We start from the raw sequence: 25654 nt of genomic DNA on the forward strand, positions 1-25654 counted from the left end.
CGCCCAAGCCACCTCCCACTCCACAACCCCTTGGATGGAGCTGGATGTCCTGTCCTATGCCCTGTACTTCTGCCTTAAAAAAAATTCTCAGTGTGTGGCACCTAGATGGTTCAGTCGGTGAAGCATCTGACTCTTGATTTCGGCTTGGGTCATGATCTCAGGGTGGCGGGATCGTGCCCCACATTGGGCTCCATGCTGAGCGTGGAGCCTGCTTAAGATTCTCTCCCTTTCCCTCTGCCCGCCCCCCTCATGTGCATGCACGTGCTTGCTTGCTCTCTCAAAAAAAATCTCTGTGGTATGTGTTTACTTGAGAAACACAGGAGGACATTTTCATACACATTTCAAACACTGGAGGCATCTGATTAATGTTTGTCTCCGTCACTAGACTGTTGGCTCCATGAAAGCAGTCTTAGACAAGACTGTGTCAGTGTGGGGAGCCCCTACCCCAGGAGAAATGAGGTCTGCACCCTGCCCAGGGCCCCAGGTTGGGTCGCAGGCTGCAGTCTGGCTCTCAGCAAGACCAGCTTCGTGGTGGTGAGTGTGCATCCCTGTGCACACCAGGTAGAAAGAATGCATGGATACCTGACTGGACCTCATCGCTCACTCCCTGGTTTCTCTTCTGCTCCTGTGCTTGCTGAAACTGGCCCCTGGCTCTTGACTGGGGTTGTTGTCTGGGGACGACCAGCAGCACCAGGAAAAATGCCCTGGAGGCCGTCATCTTTGTTTTCACTGATGCCTCTGGGATGCATTCGGGCATCATGAACTTGGCTCCTTCTCCCTCATGCCCAGCGGACTGCCGCTGCCGCAAGCATGCCATGTAGACAGGGAGCAGCGCCAGCCTTTAGAGCCTCATCCTGCGGTCTGCGTGGGGTTGCTGGACCCCAGGATCCCTCAAGGCAGGAAGCAGATGCCACACTGCAGGGTCTCTGAAGTCACCAACTCTAAATGTCAGAGGGTGGATCTCTAACCAGCCAGGCGATGCTGCCTCTTCCCACAAGGGGGTTAGAGGACCGGAAGTTCAAGGGGGAAGACTCCTCGCTGTCTTCCCAGGTTCCCGAAGCCCGACTTCCCTGGGAAAACTTGGCCTCCCGTATGCCAAGGATGTTAATTCTGCCTTCCAACCAAAACTGTTAGCACTTCAAGGGCCAGGACCTTATTATATAGCTCATTAGCTCCCATAGCACTGAGTTCCCTCAGACATTGCTGAGTTTTGAAACCTCATTGCTGAAAGACTTAAAAACACACTCAGCATCAGCAGGGCAGCAGGAATTGCTGATGAAAGAAAAAACAGGAAATGACCGCAGTCACATCTAAGGCAAGACAACATTTTTCTTAGGAGCGTGGGGCCTGATTTGGATTCGGGAAGTTCTCTTTGGTCGTGCAGAGGTAGGTCCCACACCTAGTTTGGGTGGAGGAAAGAAACTTAACGTTGCTCGATGTAAGAAAAGTGTCAGGGTATTCGGAGTAGTTCTGGCAGCTGGAGAGCATGGGAGAGGGCACTAGGCACAGGTCTCAAGAGGGGCACCTGAAGCCCCGGAAAAGGCAGCAAGATGGGGATGGAGGAGAGAGACGGCGCATGCGCGAGCAGCTGGGCGGTGGGAAGACAGAGGAGCCTCGGTGGGGCAGCGCGGCCAGTCCCAGGCTGCTCACCGGTCATCGCCATCCCATGTGTGCTCCCGTTAGTCTGTTTGCCCTGAAAGGAAAGTGCAGGACTAGAGGGCTTGAGATCGCTAGGATCGCAGCGGCACAAGGGCACGCTGTTGGCTCTGCGCTGCCCAGAGCGCCCTGGCAGCAAATAACAGGAGTAGAAGAACAGCGGAGCTTTGACCAGAAAATTCCACCTACAGGAATGTAGTCTAAGGAAGTACACTGAGAGTGAACTTAATTATCTAAATTAAAAGTTTGCTTTTTTAGCAATGCTCTTTATACTAATGAGTAATAGTCGCTAACATTAATATATGCCAGGGGCTGATATAAATGCTTTACATGTATTATTAGCACCTCTAATCCTCATAACAGGCCTATGAGCAAGTACCGTTACTGTCTCCACCTCACATCTGAGGAAACCGAGGCAAAGTTAGATGAAGACACTTGCCCGAGGGTCACAGCTATAGAGAAGCAGATGTGGGATTTGAACCCAGAGCATCTGGTTCCTCTTTGGAAGCAACCTAAGTGCCAGGGTAATGATGAAGAACGCCATGGTCATCCACAGAGCTACTAGGATGGCAGGGGTCACAAACGGTCACCTTTGCCTGTCCCATATCTGTTTCTGTTTCTTCTGGTGGCAACACCCTGATTTTCCTTTGGTAATCATGCCCTTTCACCAAGCCATGTGGTCTTGATAGGGGTGACATCTCAGTACCCAGGAGTGGCACCTGACTGACCTGATCGATCAGTGTTCCATGCCCGAGACAAGCCAAGCCAGGCAATGAGATTACACTCAGGAATAAACTGATCTGGGAAAGAGGACACTTGTTTTGCTTCTGGACTTGGACCTGTGACCATGTAAATCAGCCAAAGGCCATGACATAGAGAGTATTGGCCTGCAGGTGGAGCCAACACCGAGGGAATCTCATCTCCGCTGTATACAGAGACAACTTCCTAATGACATCCTTTGAACACCTGGAACCATCTTTGCCTGAAGCTGAAGTTTCTTCGGTTCTTCAGTCATGCAATACATCGCCCTTTTTGCTTACATGGTTTTATAATAATTGCAATTAGTACAATCCTAAAGAATCCAACAAGCACGGTTAGTATCTCCATGAAAATATGACATACTCCAGGGAAAAGAAAACACAAATTCATTTTGGAATCTGATTACAATGACATAAGAACATACCTAAAGGCATATAAGATTAGAATAAAGTTTATACTAATATATCACATTCTTTTCCTCACCAAATGGGTTAAGTATATAGTTCCTGATGAACAAAGAAGATGGAGAATCTGCCCTTGTGGAGACCTAAGGGAGGCAGCAGAGGGCAGGACCAAGTCCTGAGTTCAGGCCCAGTTCTGCCAGTAACTGACAGAGTAGCCTTGAACAAGCTGATCAAACTATTTGGGCCTTAGTTTCCCCATCTATGAAAAAAGGGGAGTCTGGCTTCCAAAGTTACCCCACCTGCTGTGCAAGATTCCAGTAGACCGTTAGTCCTGTCAAATTGTAATATTTTTTCCTGAGGTTTCAGAAACAGTCTGAAAGACTGTCTGGGATCCCCAGTGGTCCTGGGGCTGATCCAGACTCAGACTGATATGTCTGATTTCTATTTGTCTCTCACTGTTTCTTTCCATAAAGTGGGATGGATGCTTTGAAATGTAAATCCACTCAGTCGTTTGTTTCATTAAAATGTATTAAGGACAAAGCTTATCAGGAATCTGATCCTGTGTCACTTGAATTCCTGTAGCACTGATGGAAGGACCGTATTTTGTCTGATTTCTCCCAGCATCAGCTGGCGGTATGGAAGATTTTAGTATTATGTCCATTTTACAGATGCGCAAACTGAGACTTACAAAGTTGAAGTAACTTGACTAGGGTCCCACCACTGCAAGGGCAGAGCTGAGACTCAAACCAAAGCAGCCTTTTTCAGACTTTGTGCTCAGAACCATTCAGGTTGGGGAACTCCACCCAGGGGGTCGGAGTTGGGGGGAAAGCAGCACTGAACAGAGGCCATTTTAAAAAATGACCCTCAAAGACCCTAGAGAGGAGTTCATAGTGGGAAAAGAAGTCTGAGCTGAGGCCTCCTGCTCAATAAAGACCTAATGTTTTTTGGGTCAGGGATTCTTTTGCCAAATGTCTGGTTGAGGTTGAAAACCCGACCTAGACTTTCATTTCCTGCTCTGTGGCAGATAAGATTTCTGAAGAGCCCTCCTGCAGCAAAACTTCTAGAGGCCGGAAAAATCACAACAAACACACTTTTTTAAAAATTTAAATTCAATTAACATATAATGTATTATTGGTTTTAGGGGTACAGGTCTGTGATTCATCAGTCTTATATAACACCCAGTGCTCACTACAACACATACTATCCCCAATATCCATCACTTAGTTCCCCCATCCACCACCCCCCTCCCCTTCAGCAACCCTCAGTTTGTTTCCCAAGATTAAGAGTCTCTTATGGTTTGTCTCCCTCTCTGGTTTCGTCTTGTTTCATTTTCTCCTCTCTTCCCTGATGATCCTCTGCCTTGTGTCTTAAATTCCACATATCAGTGAGATCATATGATACATGTCTTTCTCTGATTGACTTATTTCGCTTAGCATAATACCCTCTAGTTCCATCCATGTTGTTGCAAATGGCAAGATTTCATTTTTTGATGGCTGCATAATATTCCGTTGTACATATACACCACATCTTCTTCATCCATTCATCTGTTGACGGACATCTAGGCTCTTTCCATAGTTTGGCTATTGTGGACGTTGCTGCTATAAACATTGGGGTGCAGGTGCCCCTTCTTTTCACTACATTTGTATCTTTGGGGTAAATACCCAGTAGTGCAATTGCTGGGTCATACAGTGGCTCTATTTTCAACTTTTTGAGGAACTTCCATACTGTTTTGCAGAGTGGCTGCACCAGCTCGCATTCCCACCAACAGTGTAGGAGGGTTCCCCTTTCTCTGCATCCCCGCCAACATCTGTCGTTTCCTGATTTGTTAATTTTTAGCCATTCCGACTGGTGTGAGGTGGTATCTCATTGTGGTTTTGATTTGTATTTCCCTGATGCTGAGTGATACAACAAACACACTTTTAAATGCATTACTGAGATTGTCAGAGACTAAGGGAAATGTTCAAGTGTATCCCCAGCCCTTTCTCTCCCTACCCCCACCCACCAACCTTGCCCCACAGCAACAAAAAAACCAACTAGTTGCTGATAGCAGGATGATGAACAAATGCAGAGCCTTAGGCTATCTCAGGGTCAAATGCTGATAGCAATACCCTAGCGAGAAGGAGCAAGAGACCAGAGTTGGGTCCGTGCAACCTGGGCAACTGCGCTGAGACCTTACATAAATGGGGCCACTTGTGAGACGGTGGGTAGAAGATGACATCTGCCTTTAACGGGAGACAGGGAGCTAACCTGTCTATCTCCATCTCAGCTCTGGGCTGAAAAAAACAACTCTCTTGTACTATAGGATTTGGGAATGGAATTTAATCTACCCACATTTACAGAGTAGGGGAAAGCTATATAAAGTGGCCCGAAATGATGAGAACCTTCAGTTAGGGAAGAAGTAAATACAAATTTGCCCTGGAGAAAAACAAAAAAACAAAAAAAACATCATCTCGCGCCTGTCAGGATTCTCCCTGATTACAATCAGCCTAGTATAAGCCCCCCAAAATTGCCAGACACACGAGGAAACAAAATGTCACGGCTGAGAACAAGCAAAAACAGCAAGCAATAGATTTTATCTCCCATAGTTTCAAATATCAGCATTATGAGATACATAATGCAAAATAACAAAGTATAAAATCTTTATTTTTTTTATTTTTTAAAGATTTTATTTATTAGAGAGAGAGAGAGTGCGTGCACAAGCAGGGGGAGCAGCAGACAAAGAAGCAGGCTCCCCGATGAGCAAGGAGTCCGATGTAGGACTCGATCCCAGGACCCTGGGATCATGACCTGAGCTGAAGGCAGAAGCTTAACTGACTGAGCCACCCAGGTGTCCCAGTGTAAAATCTTTAAAGAAGTAAAAATGGAATCAAACACTGAACGATGTAGAAGAGACATTCAAAAGTGACCAGATAGATTTGAAAAATCAGTGAAGAGGTTAAACAGTAGATTAGACATAGATGAAGAGAGAATTAGTGAGCTAAAAGATAGATGTGGACAAATAAGGAACGAAATGGAAAGGATGAAAGATAGACTCACTAGGCATAAAGAAGAGAGTAAAAAGACCTGCCATATTTTTAATTGGGTTTCTTGAATGAGAAAATGGGGAAGTGTCATAATTTCAAAATATACAATATCTGCAAATGTCCCAGAGTTTATGAAGGATATTAGTACCACTGATTTAATAAGTACCACATATCTCAAGCAAGCTAAATAAAAGAAAACCTATACACAGAATAGCATCATGAAACTGCTTAACACAAAAGAAAAATGGAAAGAACAGACATATCACCTATAAAGGAACAACAACTTAAGTGATAACTGATTTCCCAATAGCAGCAACATAAACCAGAAAATGATGAAATAGTATCATCAACACATTGCAAAAAAAGATAACTATAAATCAAAACCTCTATTTCAATTATTAGAGTAAAATAAAGACATTTCACAAAATCAAAAAATACAGTTTGTTGTGAACAGACATTACTAAACGAATTTCTGAAAGTTGCATTTTTTTAGAAGGGCAATGATTCAGAAAGAAGGAAGGAAGGCCTGAAATGCAATAGGAAATGGGGAGCAAGGAAAATGGCAAACTTGGGTCAGTCTAGACAAACAATAACTATAAAATCAATAACCATACTGTCTGACTCATAGGGTTAAAAAGCAGATAGAACTAAAATGCTTGACAAAAATAACATATAGAGAGTAAAATCTAAATTAAAACAGCCAACTTTAGAAAATGTACCATGTAAATCTGAGCATTTACACATTTTACTACCCATTAAAAAATAATTAACTATAGGTACCCACATCAAGGTGTATACATCTCATAATCATGAGTCGAGTTGGGGGAAAAAGTCACAAAATATCACTTAAACTAAGTATAAAAACATGCCAAATAAAAAATTGTTTGGGGATACATACTGAAGTGGTAGAATTATAATGGAATATTCAGCATAGTCATGATGGGAAGGGACAAAAAGTTCTTTAAAGGTGTATTAATGTTTGTTAAGTTAGATGGTAGTTACTTGCTTATTCATTTTACTGCCCTTTAAGTCATATTTATATAACACTTACTTTTACATATGTGAAATCGTTTGTTTTTAAAAAGTAATAATAATAAAGTAATCTAAATCCTTATTGTTGTAGATGCCAACTGCCCAGGCGGGATGCTCTGCACTGGGGACAGTGGCTGAGGGAATGGAAGCTGAATGAGTTGCCCGTTAGGAGCCCACTGCAGGGAACCTGAGGACCATGAATGCTCTGAACCATCTAGGAACATGACCATCCCAGCGAACAAATGTCCGTGAGGCCATGCAGGTCATAAACTCAGCAGTGACCCCAAAATATCACGGTCAGAAGCACCAGTGCTGGTGGACAGAGCCGACTTTCCAAGTCTCTCACGTCTCAAGGTTTGGAAGCAAAAACCCTGAGAAAACCCCCAAGGTTCTTGTGTAATGTAAGGGTAGTGGGGGGCGGGGAGCCTAACTAATAAGGGCATTTAGGGACCCATGGGTTAACTGGAAGAAAATGAAGGCTTTGTGTGCCAAGCTGGTGCAGGCAGATGACTCTAGCCAGGTGCATTTGAGGTAGGGCTGGCTCTCTCCAGCGCCTCTGCGTGGCCTCGGGCAGCAGCTGCAGCACGGCCGACCTTTCCTGGCTCCTCCTTGGCTGGGAAGGGCCACGTCGGGAAATGAAGGGTTAGGGCAGGCGGATAATTCAGAGCTAACAGAGGTTCCTCCTTTTCACAATATCCAAATTGGAGCCATAAAATCTTCTTCACGGGAAAAAAAAAAAAGGACAAATTCCTATTCTTCGGAGAATGGCCTGAAGCTGGTAATTTTAGCATTACGTATATATTCCCTTTTTAGGGCCTGAACAAATCCTACAAAATCAGGGATTTATTATTTTAATTGTAGTTGCTCTGGCTCACACTTTAGTGTTTGGCCTTTGTTGCAACCCATCCCGCACAGAAAGCGTCTGCCATTTTTGCCTTCCAGAAGGATGAAGAGTCTCACAGGGACTTCTGAAATGCTAGCGCTCTGTACCAGGGGTGGTGAGGTGCAGGACATAAGCAGAGCATGTGAGCCATCACCAGTTTGGATTCCTCTCTGCTGCCTGTATCACCACCCAAAGCAGAATCAGTCTCAGGCTTGCTGAATCTTAGGTCTGTTCTTTCCACGGTGGCTTGAGTGTGGGCTTGGAGAAGAAAACATAACTCTGTTCTTACAATCAGATTGATATTTATCAGAGTGTGGTCATGGCTAAAGGCAAAATGTTAGAGCCCCTGTCATTCAGCATAGAGCATGAACTCTATTTATTTTTCCAAGAACAGGGTTAAAATCTCTCACCCAAAATAACCAAATTATATGAGACTTTTAATAAAGTTTGCTTGCTTCATCCTGATAAGACAGGATTTATTCCACTCTATTTTCTAATTGTAAAATCCAGTGAAAGTGAACCTTGCAAATTACCACTTTAAACAATATAAAATGATCACTCTTTTTAAGAAGTATGCACTAAAAATCTTACTTCTCTGCTTTGAATATGGTGATGCACTTAAATACAGTATTTGCTAATGGTTTTCTTCTTCCTTGAATCATGGCCAAGAAGAATTTTTTTTCCCAGAAAGTTTTATTTTCTTCTTCAGATTTAGGTGAGAAAGTGCTCACCTGGGGAAGTAAATCACAGGGATAAAAGGTGCAGCCCAGGGAATAGAGAACATGGTATTGTAATAGCGAGGTGCGGTAACATGGTCGCTACACAGCACGACATAGAGAGTTGTGGAATCACTATGCTGTACATCTGAAACTAATGTAACATGGTGTGTCAGCTGTACTTCAAAAAAAGTAGGAAAAAAGGAAAGGGCTCACCATCTCTGTGCACCAAGAACCCAGGTCTTTCAATGGAGCCTTGAAAAAGTGGCAGTGGATGAACTCAGCAAGCAGGGCTACTTCATCGCTGTTTCTGATCCGTATGCTGTGGCTTTTGAGCTGAAGGTCACAAGGAAAGATATTGCTGGTGAGCTACTAGATCAATGTTTTAATCCCCTATTCAAAGGTTTCCTTTTTTTCTTCATAGGAAATCAACTATGACCATATATTGAATGCCAAGATAAGGACCAGGAATGGGGTTTAGGGAAAGGAACTAATGGTACCCCCTTAACATGTCAAAGTTACCAACAGACACCCATAGTCCGAGGGCAGACAAATGAGCCTTTTGAGCCACTGCCCAAGAGATAACCAGATGAGCTTACGAGCCTGAGAAGTTAGTCAACATTACTAGACTCTACGAGTCCCATTTGGCCCCAAAATTTGTATTGGTTTTTGCTTTTCTCAAAGAGTCTTTCAATGTCTAGTATAGATATCTAAATAGAATAAGTGTACAAAATATTTTTGATTGATTACTACAACATTATCTGATATCACTAGATAATAAGTCGTAAGTTACCAAAAATAATTATACTGAGAGGTTTTCTCATAAATATGCTCTTATACACCATCGTTCTTTCCCTCTCTTTTCCACCCAAACAATATTAGGCTGAGAGACAGAGAGAGAGGTGGCAAGTAAAGTTTAAAAACAATTAGGACACCAGGACAGATGCTAATTTTTCTTCCCTCAAGACAAATCAGTATTTAAAAACTTTTTTTTAAAGCTTTATTTATTGCAGAGAGAGAGCACGAACAGGGGAAAGGGCAGAGGGAGAGGGAGAGAGAATCTCAAGCAGACTCCATGCTGAGCATGGAGCCCAATGCAGGCCTCAGTCTCACAACCCGGAGATCATGACCTGAGCCGAAACCAAGAGTCGGTTGCACCACCCAGGTGCCCCAGTATTTGAGAACTCTTACATACACTGTAGCTTAGTGGTTTGATCTCCAACACTGTACAGATTTGTGTCTGAGTCCCAGTTCTGCCACTAACCCTGACATCAGGCAAGTCACCTATCTTCTCAGTGCCTCAGTTTCTTCATCTGTAAGACGTAGATCACAGTGAGCTAATGGGGGTTATGCATATGATTTCAAAAATGTTTTTATGCCAAAGGCATTTAGTGTAGTATGCTCTCTGACGTGTAGTATGCTCGGGTTCAGGGTGGATAACTGTTACTAACTTTGGAGCCCACATGCATGTTCAGGGAACAAATCAAAGTAGTCCTCCTTTCAGTCATGATGACACTCCAGCTCTCTAGTCTACAGGGAGGCAGTTCTGTGGACGCTTCTCTGTAACATCATGGGTCCTAGCCATCCTTGCTTTCCTCCCATTACTAGCGCCTGGGTTCAGGTCCTTATCACCTCTCACCTGGAATATCCCTCCTGGGACAGACGCACAAGTCATTCATATCTAAGTGTTCTCAGCCTCTTTTCCATAAAAGGGTTCTCATCTTTATCCCCAGAGCTTTATACCAGCCTCCAAGCAGAGCAGACTGCCAGGTGAGTGCCCAGGCTTGTGAGGCGCCAAGAGAGGAAATGGGAAGAAGGAGATAGGCCCCAGGGGCTGAGGGTGGGAAGAGCTGGCTTTGGAGTATGAGAAACTCCACAGTGGAGTCAAAAACTACTCACACAGTGTCTGTGAAGCTCCCAATACTATTCTAAAAACTACGGATGCAAGAATAAGCAAGATAGAATCCCTGCTCTCCAGGCGCTCACCTTTAGGGAGTGTGGATTGCTGAAGAGAAAGAACTGCCAAGTTGTGTTGCTATTCCCTTTAGCAGTTTTGGAAGCACAAGGAAAGACTGGAATTGCTTTTTATTGTTGTTTCTTAGAATATGAGACCCTCAGGTTTCATAAGGCTGGGCCACATGCTGCCCTGGAATTTTTTATTATATAGTCATCTCTGAACTGGTTGCCAGACCTCCCACCTTGCCCTTTTCTACATTGCTACCGAAGGATGTCTCTAAAACACAAATCTGATCGTGCTCTAAGTTAACCTTCCAGCTTAAACGCCTTTCATTGTTGCCCTTTGCTTCCAGAAGAAAGTGCAAGACTTTATTGATAGAGCCCTACCGACCCCTGGTCTGCTTTCTTGTCACAGCTCCCTACCCATCCCGTGGCTGCCACAAACTCAGGCATAGCCCAGCCCTGGCACACACAGACCTCACGCTCCAGCAGAGTGTTCTCAACACAAACGCTTTGCCCACAGAGATCTTGTCCCTGCCATCTCTTGGACTCTCCTCTCTGGAAAAGCGTAGGCATCCTTCAAAATTCCATTCAAGAACGCCCTGTCTGGGAAGTCTTCCTGACCCACCCTAAGTGGAGCTAATCTCTCCACCCTCCCAGACTTGCTGTACTACTTAAATACACATATTATTGCCTTGGGTTTTGATTATTAATTCTGAATGATTCTGGCTGAAATCTCGGTTTTCCAGGGTTGATTAGACAGATATAACTGGTTGAGCAGGTAGCATCTTTTTTCCCCACATTGTTCCATATATTTTGGTTCCTTTTATGCATTTGTTCCCCCTCACACACTGTGCGCCTCATGAAAATGGGAACCAGGATTGGAAACCCCATGGTGCCCAGTGCATACTAGAACTCCAAAGAATGAATGCATGTAGAATCAAAGAGACAGGAATATTCTAACCCTGTCTGCTGGGGATGATCTCTGATTTGCATGAGCTGCCCGCTGAGCTCGGGAGTGAGAAGACCTAGGTGTGGCACATTTCTCCCCAAGATCTCTCTGCAGCCCCAGAGTCTTCAAGTATGAGTTGAAGCAGATGGAGGCTATAAGAAGAGGTCTCTGGTCAGAGATATGATTGAGGAGCAAGAGAAGATTCAGGAAGCCAATTCTGGTGATATTTCAAGTTTGTTTTTTCTCCTATTTAATATGTTTAATATTTCTTTTTTTTTTTTAAAGATTTTATTTATTAGAGAGAGAGAGAGAGCACAAGCAGGGGAAGCAACAGGCAGAGGGAGAGAGAGAAGCAGACTCCCTGCTGAACAGAGAACCCGACGCGGGACTCGATCCCAGGACCCTGGGATCATGACCCGAGCCAAAGGCAGACGCTTAACTGACTGAGCCACCCAGGCGCCCCCTAATATGTTTAATATTTCTTAATATCGCATAAGCTGGGTATCTTCAGAATGCAGTGTGGTGTAAGTGCCACACACAGACTTAGCAAAGGGCACCAGGGAATGGCTCTCACATCACACATCTGACTGCTGCAGCCAGAACTGCACGGAGCACAAATTGTAAATGCCCAGGCTCCAGGCTCAGTATGGCTCGAGGGCCGTTTGTCCCCGGTGGTGGCTCCAGGACGTTCTCCTCATGTCATCCCTGCTCCTTCTTTGGGCCAGGCTGCCGGCCAGCTTGGACCTGCCATTGCCAAGACGAGATTATCAAGGTCCCTTAGGTTCACAACAAGCAATCCACCTGACAAGTCTGGAGAATTGAAGGAAAATCCTCATTGTCTTTGTTTATGCTGATGATTGTCACATGCTCTTCTTTTGTTTGGTTTTAACATGGTTCACAAATTGATCGGGGGCCTGAGTGAGTCAACACTTTCCCAAAGTATTGATTCTAATCACATGGCTTGGCCGGTTCTGAGTGGTGAAGCCGCTAACTGGGTACCGCAGGGTCCTCAAGCACTGCGTGCCTATGCCTACAGAAAGTGATTGGGGCTCCCAAGACCCTCTGGATCCACACTGACACAGAGTGAAGCTCCTAGACCTGACCATTTGATGCTCCCGAGTACGTGGTCGCGACTGGAGCGGGCAGAGACAGCAGGCTGTGCGTTTGCTTCCCTCTGGTGTCCGGTCCTGGAGTGAGCCTCCGGACTCTGTCCTCTTACACTGGATCAATGGGTGCCTTCCAGCTTCACTCCCAGGCTGTTCCTGGACACCTAGCCCAGAAGGTAAGCTCATTTTTTCATTGAACACTGACCATAACCATGGCTAAAGTTTATAGAATGCTTACTCGCTGTTGCTCACTGGGCAACAGACTTTATAGAAGTGTGTCATTTAATCCGCACAACAAGTAGGTACCATTAGTAGTATTCCTGTAGAAGGTGGGGGGTGGGGGATCCATGCTGGAGAGAAAGGAAACGGCCTAGTTAATGAGTTTCGGAGCTGGGATCACAGCCCAGATCTGCTGCCAAAGAGTGCAGGCTCCTAACCTCTGTGCCGCACGGCCTTCCTCACTGCAGATGAACTCTGAGATATGTTCAGATCCATGGCCCTCACCCGCAAACAGAGGTGTGGCTGGCCTGCTCCCAGGATCAAAGCTGTAGGCTGGGCAGTGTGAACACTTAGGTGGAGGCCTCTGTGGGCATACAAAAAAGTCTCATACAAGTATATAAACACAGTATAGGAACATTGCCTTTAGCATGGGTCAAAACCATAACGCTTTAGAACCTTACTCAGATCAAGTCCAGGATGGTCAGCAACATATTATTCCAGGAATAGAAAAGGGAAAAACAGTTTTGTACTCTGTCATGGGCTCTCCCTTCACTGGCCCCTTGATTTGTCCTGTGCTTGAGCAGAGAACAGACCTTACAGAGCCAGTGCCCAGCATAACTACCCACAGTTGTCCTTGAACACCATATAAAGAGGCTTTTGCAAGGGGATCGCATTACTATGACCACATAGGACAAGGCCCCCATAGGACAGGAGGAGGAAAATAGCCCAATTTATGTTAAACCTGTCTGATCTGCTTGGTGAAAGAGGTTGGCTGGATTGATTCTGAGTAATTATCAGTTCATGTTTAGATAGAATAAAGATGAGCTGTGTCCAGGGTTTCCCACCAAACTCAAGGGTTCATTTCTGTTTGGCTCACTGTGTCTCTTTGGTGTTGCCATGGCCGGGGCCCTCGGTGCTGGTTCAGTGCACCAGCTGTCCTCAAGGGCTGGTTGGACAGGATGCTTGCGAAAGATTTTCTTTCGAGCTACCAAAATGCTGTGAATCTGGCTTCCTTCAGGTTTGTGCTCAGGAATACTTGGGTTAGAAGTTCCATGAAAATTTAGATTTCCTTAAGTTTTTTTTTTCATCTTATCAAGTTAAACCTCCAATCTATTAGATATGTTTATTTTTTATTCCATAAATGTTTATCAAGCAGTTATGTGCAATGCCGTACCTTAAGAGCCTACAGATGGGGACAACACAGGCCGCATTCTAAATGAATTGTTAAACTAGAGGGGCACAGACTCGTACACAAATAACTATGACACATGGCAGGGAATGTCACATTTGTCTCTGTCCCTGGAGGACACTGATTTGGATTTGCCCTCCAGGGTTGTTATCGAGCCTATTGGATGTCACTTCTGCTCTTCACCCAATTATTACTTTTTCCGAGGATAAATTAGCCCTCTGTTGATTCATCACGAAAGGAGCAGCAGAGATGTCCACCCAAGCAGGACCTGGGGGAGACTAGCGTCACTCCCTGTGATCCCTGCAGGGATTTAAGCCCTGGGATTCTCTCATACAGCTGTGAGTCCCTGCATCCGACCTTCCTCCACTTCCTGCCCCACCTGCCGCAGCAAAGTGGCAGCCACTGGGTCCTTAATGATCAATCATTAGTTAGTAAGAGCTGATTGAGGAGGTGCCTGAGTGGCTCAGTCGTTAAGCATCTGCCTTCGGCTCAGGTCATGATCCCAGGGTCCTGGGATCGAGCCCCGCATCGGGCTCCCTGCTTGGTGGGGAGCCTGCTTCTCCCTCTCCCACTCCCCCTGCTTGTGTTCCTGCTCTCGCTATCTCTCTCTGTCAAATAAATAAAATCTTAAAAAAAAAAAAAAAAGAGCTGATTGTGAACAGAGAGAGAAAACCAGGCTTGGGGGATGGTAGGCTGTCTTGCCCTAATTGTTCTCTCTCTGACTGTGTGAAAAAGCTTGATGCTCGCTGAACCGCGCCTCCTAACGAGGCCCCCCGAGAGCTGACTCACTGAATCCTTTTGGATGGAGTCGAAGGCAAACCTTCTGCACTCTGCTTTCCGCTGTGTGGCTGAGGTTGCAACGCAGGTGGTGGATACCAAGGAGAGTCCGGTGTCTCAGGGTGTCTAAAGCAAAGTTCACTTATCCTAGAATTGCTTTCATGAAGGATGGTCTTACAGAACACAGGGCAGAAGAGAGGCGTTCTTTGTCGGCGCAGAACGTGCCTGCTTAGAAAGGAGGTGGGTTAATGGTTCTACGGACTGAAACTCACGCAGAGTGAGGGCGCTTTAGGCTCTTCACCACAGGAACTGGCTTCTCTCCTTACTAATGCTGACACCAGGATTTGTCCCTGTCACAGTCAGAAATGAAAACTGCCTTACTTACAGGAAAATTGCTTTACAGAAATCAAAATTGCTTACTTACTTTGCTTACTTACACAATTGTTTACTTACAAAGTTGCTTACATTACTTACAGAAATCAAAATTGCCTTATTTACAGGTGCGTTACTTACAGGAAAAATCGTATATCCAGCATGTTTTGACCTTACACTGAGGGGGAGTTTGTTTTTAGCTAACTGCCAATCCTTCTGGAAAGGCTTTGGGGTGTTTCTCAGAGGACTTGTGAGGGGGCAGCTTCTAACCAGTTCTTCTCTTGTCTTTTCTTTCTTTTTTTTTAGATTTTATTTATTTATTTATTTTAGAGAGAGTGCAAGCAGGGGGAGGGGCAGTGGGAGAAGGAGGGAGAGAATCTGAAGCAGGCTTCCCGCTGAGCACAGAGCCTGATGCGGGGGCTTGATCTCAGGACCCTGAGATCATGACCTGAGCGAAACCAAGAGTCCGATGCTCAACCCCCCAGGCGCCCCCTCAGCAGTTATTTTCGGACTGACTTCAGCGCTGTGTGCCGCTCTTCCGTGGAGCTGAGGTCTTCCCCCCTCAGAGGAGTGTTGCTCCCGAGGCTGCGTCAGACAAAGGAAGGCAGGCGGCGGTAGCACTGGGGGCCCGGAGGCTGGCAGGCTCAGGGGAGGAAGAGCCCACCCACTGCCCACCTCCTTGGGACTTCGGAAAGTAACACGCAGCCCACTCAGCCCACTGAAGTCAGATGGGACTGTAGTTAAATAAAACTTACAGAAAAGTTGGCTGAATAGACTTAATGTGCCCATCATCAAGTTATTACCTCTCGGCCCCAAATGCCACCTCTCATGTTTGCTGCAGGATGAACACAAGTCCCTTAAGCATTTCTCCTCTGGAGCAAGCATGATGTTAAGCTTCCTTGGTGGAGGGCTCTGGCCAGGACAGAGGAAGAGGCTCTGGGGTGCTTTATCCTGAGGGCCGCGGCCCATGGTGTGGCGTCAGGACCCCCTGTGTAGCGGGCCCAGCCACAGACCAGACACACTGCCAACTTGCAGCCTTGGCCAGGCAGACCCCGAGCACAGTCCCCTCTGCAGGGAAAGCAGAGGCCCCTTTTGCAGATGCTGCCCATTTGCCTGCACCCCCAGGATGGCCTGTTGCTCTCCCAGCAACTCCAGTTCAGCTCCAGCGAGAGCAAAGCAGTGAATTTCTTTGCCATGTGGGGACTGAGCCACACTTTCCCCAACAGGTCTGAACCCAAGCACTAAGTGTCTCTCTGTGGCACTCTCTCCCAGCCCAAAGGAACCTTACAGAGTTGTCTTCAATCTTATGTTCACTCTTTTATAGAGTTCACAATTCTTTATATTAAGCTCCTGTTTGCCCTACTGTGTGCTCTCTATCTCCTGATTAGACCCAGATGCTATATTTAATAATGTGCATAAAGGTTTCATAATAAGTAACCCAAATGGTAAATAGCTCTCATGAATTGGTATGTTTAATATTTTACCAAATCAAGTCTTTCTAAGTCTTCAAAAGCTACTCTGAAGATACCTGGATTCCAATCCCTGTGATACAATTTGTGCTTTCATGGAACGTATTCTCCACTTACGATTATTATTAATCATAGAGCTGTATTTTCTTCTTCTTCTTCTTTTTTTTTTTTTTTGAAATCATACCAAGTATGTTTTCCGACCACAATGGTACAAAAGTAAAGATCAACAATAAAACAAAGCTGGAAAATCTATGATGTAAATATTTAATGTGTAAATATTAAACAACACACTACTGCACAAGCAATGGGCCAAATAAGAAATCAAACAGCAAATCAAAATATGTCTCAGAACAAAAGAAAAGAAAACACAATATTCCAAAATCTTTGGGAGGCAGCAAAAGCAGATGTTATAGTGAAATTTATGCTATCAATGCTTGTATTAAGAAAAAAAGTTCAAATAAACAACTTAACATGACACCACAAGGAACTAGAAAAAGAAGAAACTTAGCTGAAATTTAGTAGAGGAAGAAAATGACAAAAATCAGAAATAAATAAAATAGAGAACAGAATAAACAATGACATAGCATTGAAAGTAATGACTAGTTTTTCCCAAAAAATAAAATTGGCAATGCTTTAACTAAACTAAGAAAAAAAAGAGAGAAGACTCAAAAACCAAAATGAGAAATGGAAAACAATACAACAGATACCACAGAAATATAAACAATTATATACTAACAATTCAGATAACTTAGGAAAAAAACCCAGATAATCCTAAAAACAAAGTTACCAAGTTTAAATCATGGACCTGGAATCCAAGAAATAGGAAATCTTCTTAGACCAATAACAAACAATTCAATAACAAAGTTGAATTAGGAATCAAAAATCTCCCAGCACAGAAAAGCCCAGGACCTCATGGTTTCAATGGTGAATTCTACCACACTGAAAAAAAAAAACTAATGATAATCTTTATCAAAATCTTACAGATAATGGAATAGAGAGAACTCATTCAAAATCATTCCATGAGGCCAGTACTACCCTGATACCAAAGCAGGATAAAAACAATACAAGAACAAAAACAAAAATGTCCAGTTTGTCTAAGTATTGCCACTGCAACTTTCTTTTGACATCCATTTGCATTATAAATGTTTCTCCACCCCCTCACTTTCAATCTGCCACTGTCTGGGTCTGAAATGAGTCTGTTGTAGGCTATATTTTCTTCTATTACTATTTTTTTCTTTCAGGAAGTAATGGGACAATTTATGAAGAAAATATTCATTACAGTTAATATTTTAACTTCATTCTTGAGAATTTATCCTAAGAAATTATTTTAAAAATCACTAAGTTATAGATTTTTTTAAATGAAAAGAATCATAAATATGGGCTTGATTAAGCAAATTATGTTGTATCACTTTGATGTAACATTATACACTTAACAGAAAAATTATGTGTTGTTATGCACAACCTATAAAACCTGGTCATGGAAAGTGTTGCACACAAGAAATACGTAAACTAGGACTACATAATTGTCAAGAGCTGTGCAGGTTCTAGGATTTTACCCTACTTACATGCTAACAAGTTAGTCTATTACATCCTATTTCATGGATGCTGACAGAAGACGTGAGACTTCTGGACCAGAGACAAAGGACTTCATTCATTACTCATAGTAAAAGCAGCAGGTAGAGCTTATCATATTATTTTGTGTTGGTTCCCCACGCCACCCAAGTCCCATGAAGGCAATGCAAAAGACCCTTCATGGATGCCTTCACAACCAGAGGATTGCAATTTGGGAAAGGAAAACTGAGCTTGGGGGATTCACTGCTTTTACAGAAAGCAGAAACAAGCTTGCTCTTTCCTGGGGAGAGATATTAACTCATCCATTGAGGCTGCCCACTGCAAATATAACCCTGAGAAGTAGCCCAGACAAAGAGCATTCAAGCATTCTTGGCATACTTGGCAGGAACCTGCAAGGAGCTCAACCTTTGATGGACTGCCTTTCCTGACAACAAAGTATAAACTAGGCATAAGCCATGAAGACTGAAAAAGGCATGAAAAAATAAGTATAATTTTGTTAGTGTGGTAATATTTTCTTTAGGATTGTTCTGTGCTCTTGTCATCTACATATATATGTATATATACATGTATATATTCACATACAAACATTGGGCAGAAAATGCAGTCCAATATCAGTTTTCAGAAAACTAAGGAAGATAATTCTCCCCTCTTCCTGCTGCTACTATCTCTGTTTCTTTACTTTGTCAGAGATGCCTCCCAAATTCTCCCTGTCCTTCCCACAAATCATAGGGACTGTAGAGGGGGCTCTTACGTCCATCAGGCATCACTTATCTGTGAATAATGATCATTTGTACTTTCTTTTTCAATTCTTATACTATTTTTGCCTTTTTTTTTTTTTTTTTTGTATTTAGGGACACCTCCTGTACAACAGATGGGCACCCTTATCTTGTTACTGATCTTAATGTGAAAGCTTTTAAGGACTCACTATTAGTATGATGAATAGTTGTTGAATTTATCAAATATTTGTATGCAGATATTGAGATAATCATGTTTTTAATTTTTATCTGTTGATAGTAAATTTTAGTGATTGCCTTCCTAATTTTAAACTAACGTTGCATTCCTGGAAAACTTCCTTTGGCCACTATGTATTATCTTTCTTACATCTTGATGAATTCTGTTTGCTAGTAGTTGGTTTTAAAGTTTTACCTTTATGTTGATGAGTTAGATTAGCCTATAATTTTCTTTCTCCTCCTGTCTGTATCAGATTTTCATATGAGCTTAATCTCAAAAAAGTGAGTTGGGGAGTGAAGCCCCTTCTCTACACTATGTATTAACTTGATTAAGAATGAAATCATTTGCTCTTTGAATGAAATCATTTGCTTGGTAAAACTCTCCAGTAAAACAATCTGGACATGAAATTTTGTTTGGTTTTGTGGTTCTGGATTAGATAAAATAAGTGCAACCCACCCCATCTCTCCCACTGAATGTAGCATGAAGCCTGGAAAAATGCTTAAAACAACTATTACAAGAGTCTAAAAAGTAAATAGTAGCAGGTGGGATGGGGAAGACCAGAATTCATAGTACTACCAACCTGACAGTGATTTTGCCCTTTTCTCCCCCCTTCAGTATCCCTCAGCCTGAACTCAACACAGCCTAAAATTCTGAAGTAGGCATAGGTTGAAGACAGAAACATCTCCATGAGGAGCCCTTTATTTCTGACTTGACTGGAAGGAATGGGAATTGTTAATGTTCAGGGAAAGTGTGAAATCCCCCATTTTTTCTTTTCTTTTTTCTCTGACAATCCAGCCTACAAGCAATCCTGCAATGGTGACAAATGGAGCCTGCAACTGCCAAAACCCTGAAGAAATAAAGCATCCCTGTCCAATCAGTGGCACTGTGGTCCCAAGAAGTTGGGGCCAAATCCCGTTGCTTTCTTTTTCTCTCTGTTCTCCTATTTCTTGGCTCCAGACAGGGGTGCACTTGGAGAAGCGTGTGGCAGAATGGGGCAATTATAGCCCCAGCCTCCTGTCTGCAGACTGGAAATAGAAGTCCCATAGAAACAGAAAGTACTGGGGAGATCCTGGAGAGGCAGAGGGAAGCACAGGGAAACCATGCCATAATGCTGTGTTTGAACTCCTAAGCTCACCTTTAAGTGGCAGACATGTGGATCTGATCCCAACCAGCATACTAAATACTTTGGGAAATGAACTAAGATAGACTACTACTCAGATCACGGACTGGCCCCTGGGTGGCATACACATGAAACAGATCCAAACAGCACTGCAAAGGATTTGAGAACTGAAACAACATAGGAACCACAGCCCACTGAAAGCATATTGAAACTAGTGGCCTGAACCTAACTGTATTGATTATATGCTAAAACAAAAATAATAACATTCTTTGTGAAATTTAAATAAGACCCAGAATTTCATAGCATAACCTTCAAAGTTACCAGAATACAACCCAAAATTACTTGGTATTCAAAGAACCAGAAAAATCTCAACTTGCATGGGAAAAGAAAATCAAGAGATGTTAACACCAAGATGACACAGATGTCAGAATGATCTGACAAAGACTTTACAGAAGCTGTTATAAAACTGCTCCAGTGATCAATCACAGATACTCTAGAAACCAATAGAAAAGTAAAAAGTCTCAGTAAATAAATGGTAGATATGAAAAAGAACCAAATGGGTATTTTAGAACTGAAAAATACAATAACCAAAATACTATCTCAGTAGCAGACTGGAAAGACAAGGAGAAAAGTCAGTGACTTTGAAGATAGATCAATAGAGAGTATCCAATCTGAATAACAGAGGGAAAAAATGATTTGATTTGATTTGATTTTTTAAAAAGATTTAATTTATTCATTTGACAGAGAGAGACATAGTGAGAGAGGGAACACAAGCAGGGAGAGTGGGAGAGGGAGAAGCAGGCTTCCCACCAAGTAGGGAGCCCGATGCGGAGCTTGATCCCAGGACCCTGGGATCATGACCTGAGCCGAAGGCAGATACTTAACGACTGAGTCACCCAGGCACCCTGAAAAAAATGATTAAAAAAAAAAAATGAACATAGCCTCAAGGACATAACCTGTGGCACAATAATGAAAAGTCTAAGATTGGCGTCATTGGAGTCCAGAAGAAGAGGAGAATGAATACACTGCTAAAAGATTTTGAAGAAAAAATGACAAAAACTTCCCCAATTTAGTGAAAGATATAATGCAACTAATTCAAACCCGAACAGCATAAACTGCAATTCATAATCACACTATTGAAAACTAAAGACTAAAAAAAAAAAAAAAAAACTTGAAAGCAGCCAAAGGAAAAAATGTATTACGTATAGGGGAACAACATTTCAAATGACTGCAGATTTTTCATCAGAAACCATTTACCTCAGTAATAGAACTAGAGATTGAAAATTAGCAAGGAGATGAAATAACTGAAAAAATATCATCAGTCAACTGGATCTAATCTACACATATAACACTCCATCCAACAACATCAGATTACACATTCTTTTCAAGTATACATGGGACATTAACTAAAATAGACCATATCCTGAGTCATAAGAAGTTTGAAATAAATCATACCAAATATATTCTCTGAACATAATGGAATTAAACTAGAAATCAATAGAGGAAAGATAAAAAATCACTAGACACTTGAAAATTAAGCAACACACTTATAAATGATCCATGGGTCAAAGAGGAAGTCTTGAGAGAAATTAGAAACTATTTTGAATTGAGTGAAAATAAAAATCCAACATATAAAAATGTTTGAGATTCAGCTAAAGAAGTGCTTAGAAGGAAATTTTTAGCATTCAATTCTTATATTAAACATAAAGAAAAGTTTTGAATCAATCTAAGCTTCCATCTTAAGAAATAAAAAAAGTAGAGCAAAATACACCCCACAGAGCAGAGGGAAGGAAATAATAAAGATAGGAGTAGAAATCTATGAAACTGAAAACAGAAAACAATGAAAAAAATTACTTAAATCAAAGCTGGTCCTCAAATATCAATAAAATTGATAAATCTTAGACTGATGAATCAGAAAAGGAGAAGACAAATTATTGATGTAATTATTAAAGAGGGGATATCACTACAAACCTGTAGACATTAAAAACTAATAAGCCAATAAGATACTGTAAGCATCTCTATATACATAAACTTTAGATGAAATGGACCAATTCTTTGAAAATACAAACTACTAAATTGTGCCCAAACTGAAATAGACAACTTGAATAAAATCGAATTTATAGTTAAAAGCCTTCTGAAAAAGAAATCCCTAAGCCCATGTGGTTTTACTAGTAAGTTCTACCAAACAGCTATATGATAAAAAATATCAATTCTACACAATCCTTTCCAGAAAATAGAATAGGGAGCATTTCCCAACTTATTTTATGAAGCTAGTACTATCGTGATAGCAAAAACAAAGACCGTATAAAAAAAGAAAATCTTAGACCACTGTATCTATAGACCACTATACCACTACATGTTTTTGTAACATAAATGCAAAAGTCCTCAACAAAAAATTAACAACTCATAGAATAAAAAAGACAAGAAATAACAAGTGTTGCAAGGATGTGGAGAAAAAGGAACCCTCACCCACTCTTAGCGGGAATGTAAATTGGTGCAGCCACTGTGGAAAACAGTATGGAGGTTCCTCAAAAACTTAAAAATAGAAATAACATATGATTTCCAGTAATTCTGCTACTAGATATTTAGCCAAAGAAAACAAAAACACTGGGTGCCTGGGTGGCCCAGTCAGTTGAGTGTCCAACTCTTGATTTAGGCTCAGGTCATGATCTCAGGGTTGTGAGATTGAATCTTGTGTCAGGCTCTGCACTGAGTGTGGAGCCTGCTTAAGATTCTCTCTCTCCCTCTCCCTTTGCCCCTCCCCTGCTCTTGCTCTCTCTCTCTCTAAAAAAGAAAAAGAAAACAAAAACACGAATTTGAAATGGTATATGCACCTCTATGTTTATTGCAGCATTATATATGACAGCCAAGATATGGAAGCAATCTAAGTGTTCATCCATAGATAAATGGATAAAGAAGATGTGGTATATGGATATCGATATAATGGAGTGTTACTCAGTCATAAGAAAGAATAAGATCTTGGGGCGCCTGGGTGGCTCAGCCGTTAAGCGTCTGCCTTCGGCTCAGGTCATGATCTCAGGGTCCTGGGATCGAGCCCCACATCGGGCTCCCTGCTCGGTGGGAAGCCTGCTTCTCCCTCTCCCACTCCCCCTGATTGTGTTCCCTCTCTCGCTGTGTCTCTCTCTCTGTCAAATAAATAAATAAAATCTTTAAAAAAAAAAAAAAAAAAAAAAAAAAGAAAGAATAAGATCTTGCCATTTGTGACAACATGGATGACCTAGAGAGTACTATGCTAAGTGAAATGTCAGATGGAGAAAGACAAATAACCATATGATTTCACTTACATGTGGAATCTAAAAAATAAAACAAATAAAAAAAAGCAGAAACAGATTTATAAATACAGGGAACAAACTGATGGTTACCAGAGGGGAGGAGTTGGGTGGGGTGGTCAAAATGCATGAAGGGGAGTGGGAAGTACAGGCTTCCACTTATAGAATGAATAAGTCATAAGGATGAAATGTACAGCATAGGGAATGCAGTCAATGGTATTGTAAGAGCATTGTATGGTGATAGGTGGTAACTATACTTGTGGTTAGCATAGCATAACATATAGAGTTGTGGAATCACTATGTTGTACACATGAAACTAATGTAACATTGTGTGTCTGCTATACTTCAATTTCAAAAAATCAAAATATTAGCAACTCAGATCCAGTAAAGTATAAATAACATGACAAAGTGGGGTTTATCCTAGGCATGCAAGTCTGGTTTAATATTTGAATATCAATGAATGTAATCCATAATACATTAATGAAGAAAACATATGATCATATTTATTGACACAGAGACAAAATTTAATGTCTATTCACAAAACAAAAAACAAAAAGCAAAAAACCCCATAAACCTCTCAGCAAGCTTGGAATAGAAAGAAATGGTTTCAATCTGATAAAGAGCATCCAGAAACCTATAGCAAGCCTTATACTTTCCCCATGAAATCAGGAATAAGGCAAGGATATCCACTCTCACTACTATTCAGCATCATACTGGAAGACCTAATCAGTGCAATAAGACAAGAAAAAAAAGCTATACACATTGGAAAGGAAGAAATAAACCTGTCCCTATTTACAGGTTATATGATTGTCTAAATGAAATATTTCAATGATCCTACCAAAAACATCCTCTAAAACTAATAAGAGTTTGGCAAAGTCACAAGATCAACAAGCAAAGACAAATTGTATTTTTATATACCAGCAATGTACAATTGTAAACCAAAATTAAAATAAAATTTATGATAGATACAAAAATGGAGTAATCTCACAAAACATGTATGCAATCTCTGTTACAAACTACAAATGGCTGGTAAAAAGTTAAAATAGTTCTAATTAAATAGAGAAACACACCATACTCACAAATTAGGAGAATCAATATTGCAAAGATGTCAATTCTTCCCAAATTTATACATATGCTTAATACAATTCCAATCAAAATCTCCAAAAAATTTTGGTAGATAGAGACAAGTTAATTCTAAAATTTCTGGAGAAAAGTAAAGAAGCTAGAATAGTTAAAATTTTTGAATAAGCATACAGTTGGACCCATACTATCCAATTTTAAGACATATTCTAATGTTACAGTAATAAAGTGTGGTATAGCAAAGGAATACATACAAGATCAGTGAAAGAGGAGAGAGAGGAATAGACTCACACAAGTACAGCTAACTGATTTTTTTTTGGCTTTTAAAAATTAATAGACTACACGTTAGATTTATAGAAAAGCTGAACAGATAGTACAGAGTTTCCATATACTCCATGGACACAGTTTCCCCTATTATTATCTTACATTAGTATGGTACATTTGTTATAATTAATGAACCAATACTGATACATTATTATTAACTAAAGTCCATACTTTATTCAGATTACCTTGGTTTTTATCTAATATTCTCTTTTCTGTTCCAGGATCCCATCTACAATATCATGTTACATTTAGTTGTCACATCTTCATAGGCTCCTCTTATCTGTGATAGTTTCTCAGATTCTTATTTTTAATGACCTTGGCAGTTTTGAAGAATACTGGTCAGGTACATTGTAGGATGTCCCTCTAATGGAACGTGCCTGATTTTTTAAATATTGTTTAGGGGCGCCTGGATGGTTCAGTCAATTTAGGGTCTGACTCTTGGTTTCAGCTCAGGTCATGATCTCAGGGTCATGAGATTGAGCCCCACGTCAGGCTCCATGCTGGGCGTGGAACCTGCTTAAGATTCTCTCTCTCTTTGCCCCTCTCCCCGCTCTCCCTCACTCTCTCTCTCAAACAAATAAATGAATAAAATCTTTAAAATCATGACTAAATTGGAGTTATGGGTTTGGGGTGGAAGATCACAGAAAGAAAGTGCCATTTTCTTCACATCATATCAAGGACACATAGTATAAATATGACTGATGTTGTTGACCTTGATCAACTGGATTAAGTAATTAGATTCTATTTTCTCCCTTTTTATGCTGTATTATTTGGAAAGAAGTCACTTTGTGGAGCTCACACTTA

General features: G+C 41.8%; 2 long non-coding RNA genes across 3 annotated transcripts in view; one reads left to right on the forward strand and one right to left on the reverse strand.

Moving 5' to 3' along the window:
* The window catches only part of LOC118532610 (uncharacterized), an 83322-nt gene that overhangs the window by 37063 nt on the left and 20605 nt on the right, over nt 1-25654 (reverse strand). For both annotated transcript variants that reach the window (XR_013441349.1, XR_013441350.1), the window contains exon 2: nt 8690-8809. This is a non-coding gene — a long non-coding RNA (uncharacterized LOC118532610). The remainder of the gene's footprint in view (nt 1-8689; nt 8810-25654) is intronic.
* LOC144379107 (uncharacterized) lies at nt 8705-19910 on the forward strand. The gene is made up of 3 exons (XR_013441354.1): nt 8705-8837; nt 11667-12663; nt 19652-19910. It is a non-coding gene; the product is annotated as an uncharacterized LOC144379107 (long non-coding RNA).

The sequence above is a fragment of the Halichoerus grypus genome, chromosome 9, assembly GCF_964656455.1.
Source record: "Halichoerus grypus chromosome 9, mHalGry1.hap1.1, whole genome shotgun sequence".
Classification (NCBI taxonomy): Eukaryota; Metazoa; Chordata; class Mammalia; order Carnivora; family Phocidae; genus Halichoerus; species Halichoerus grypus.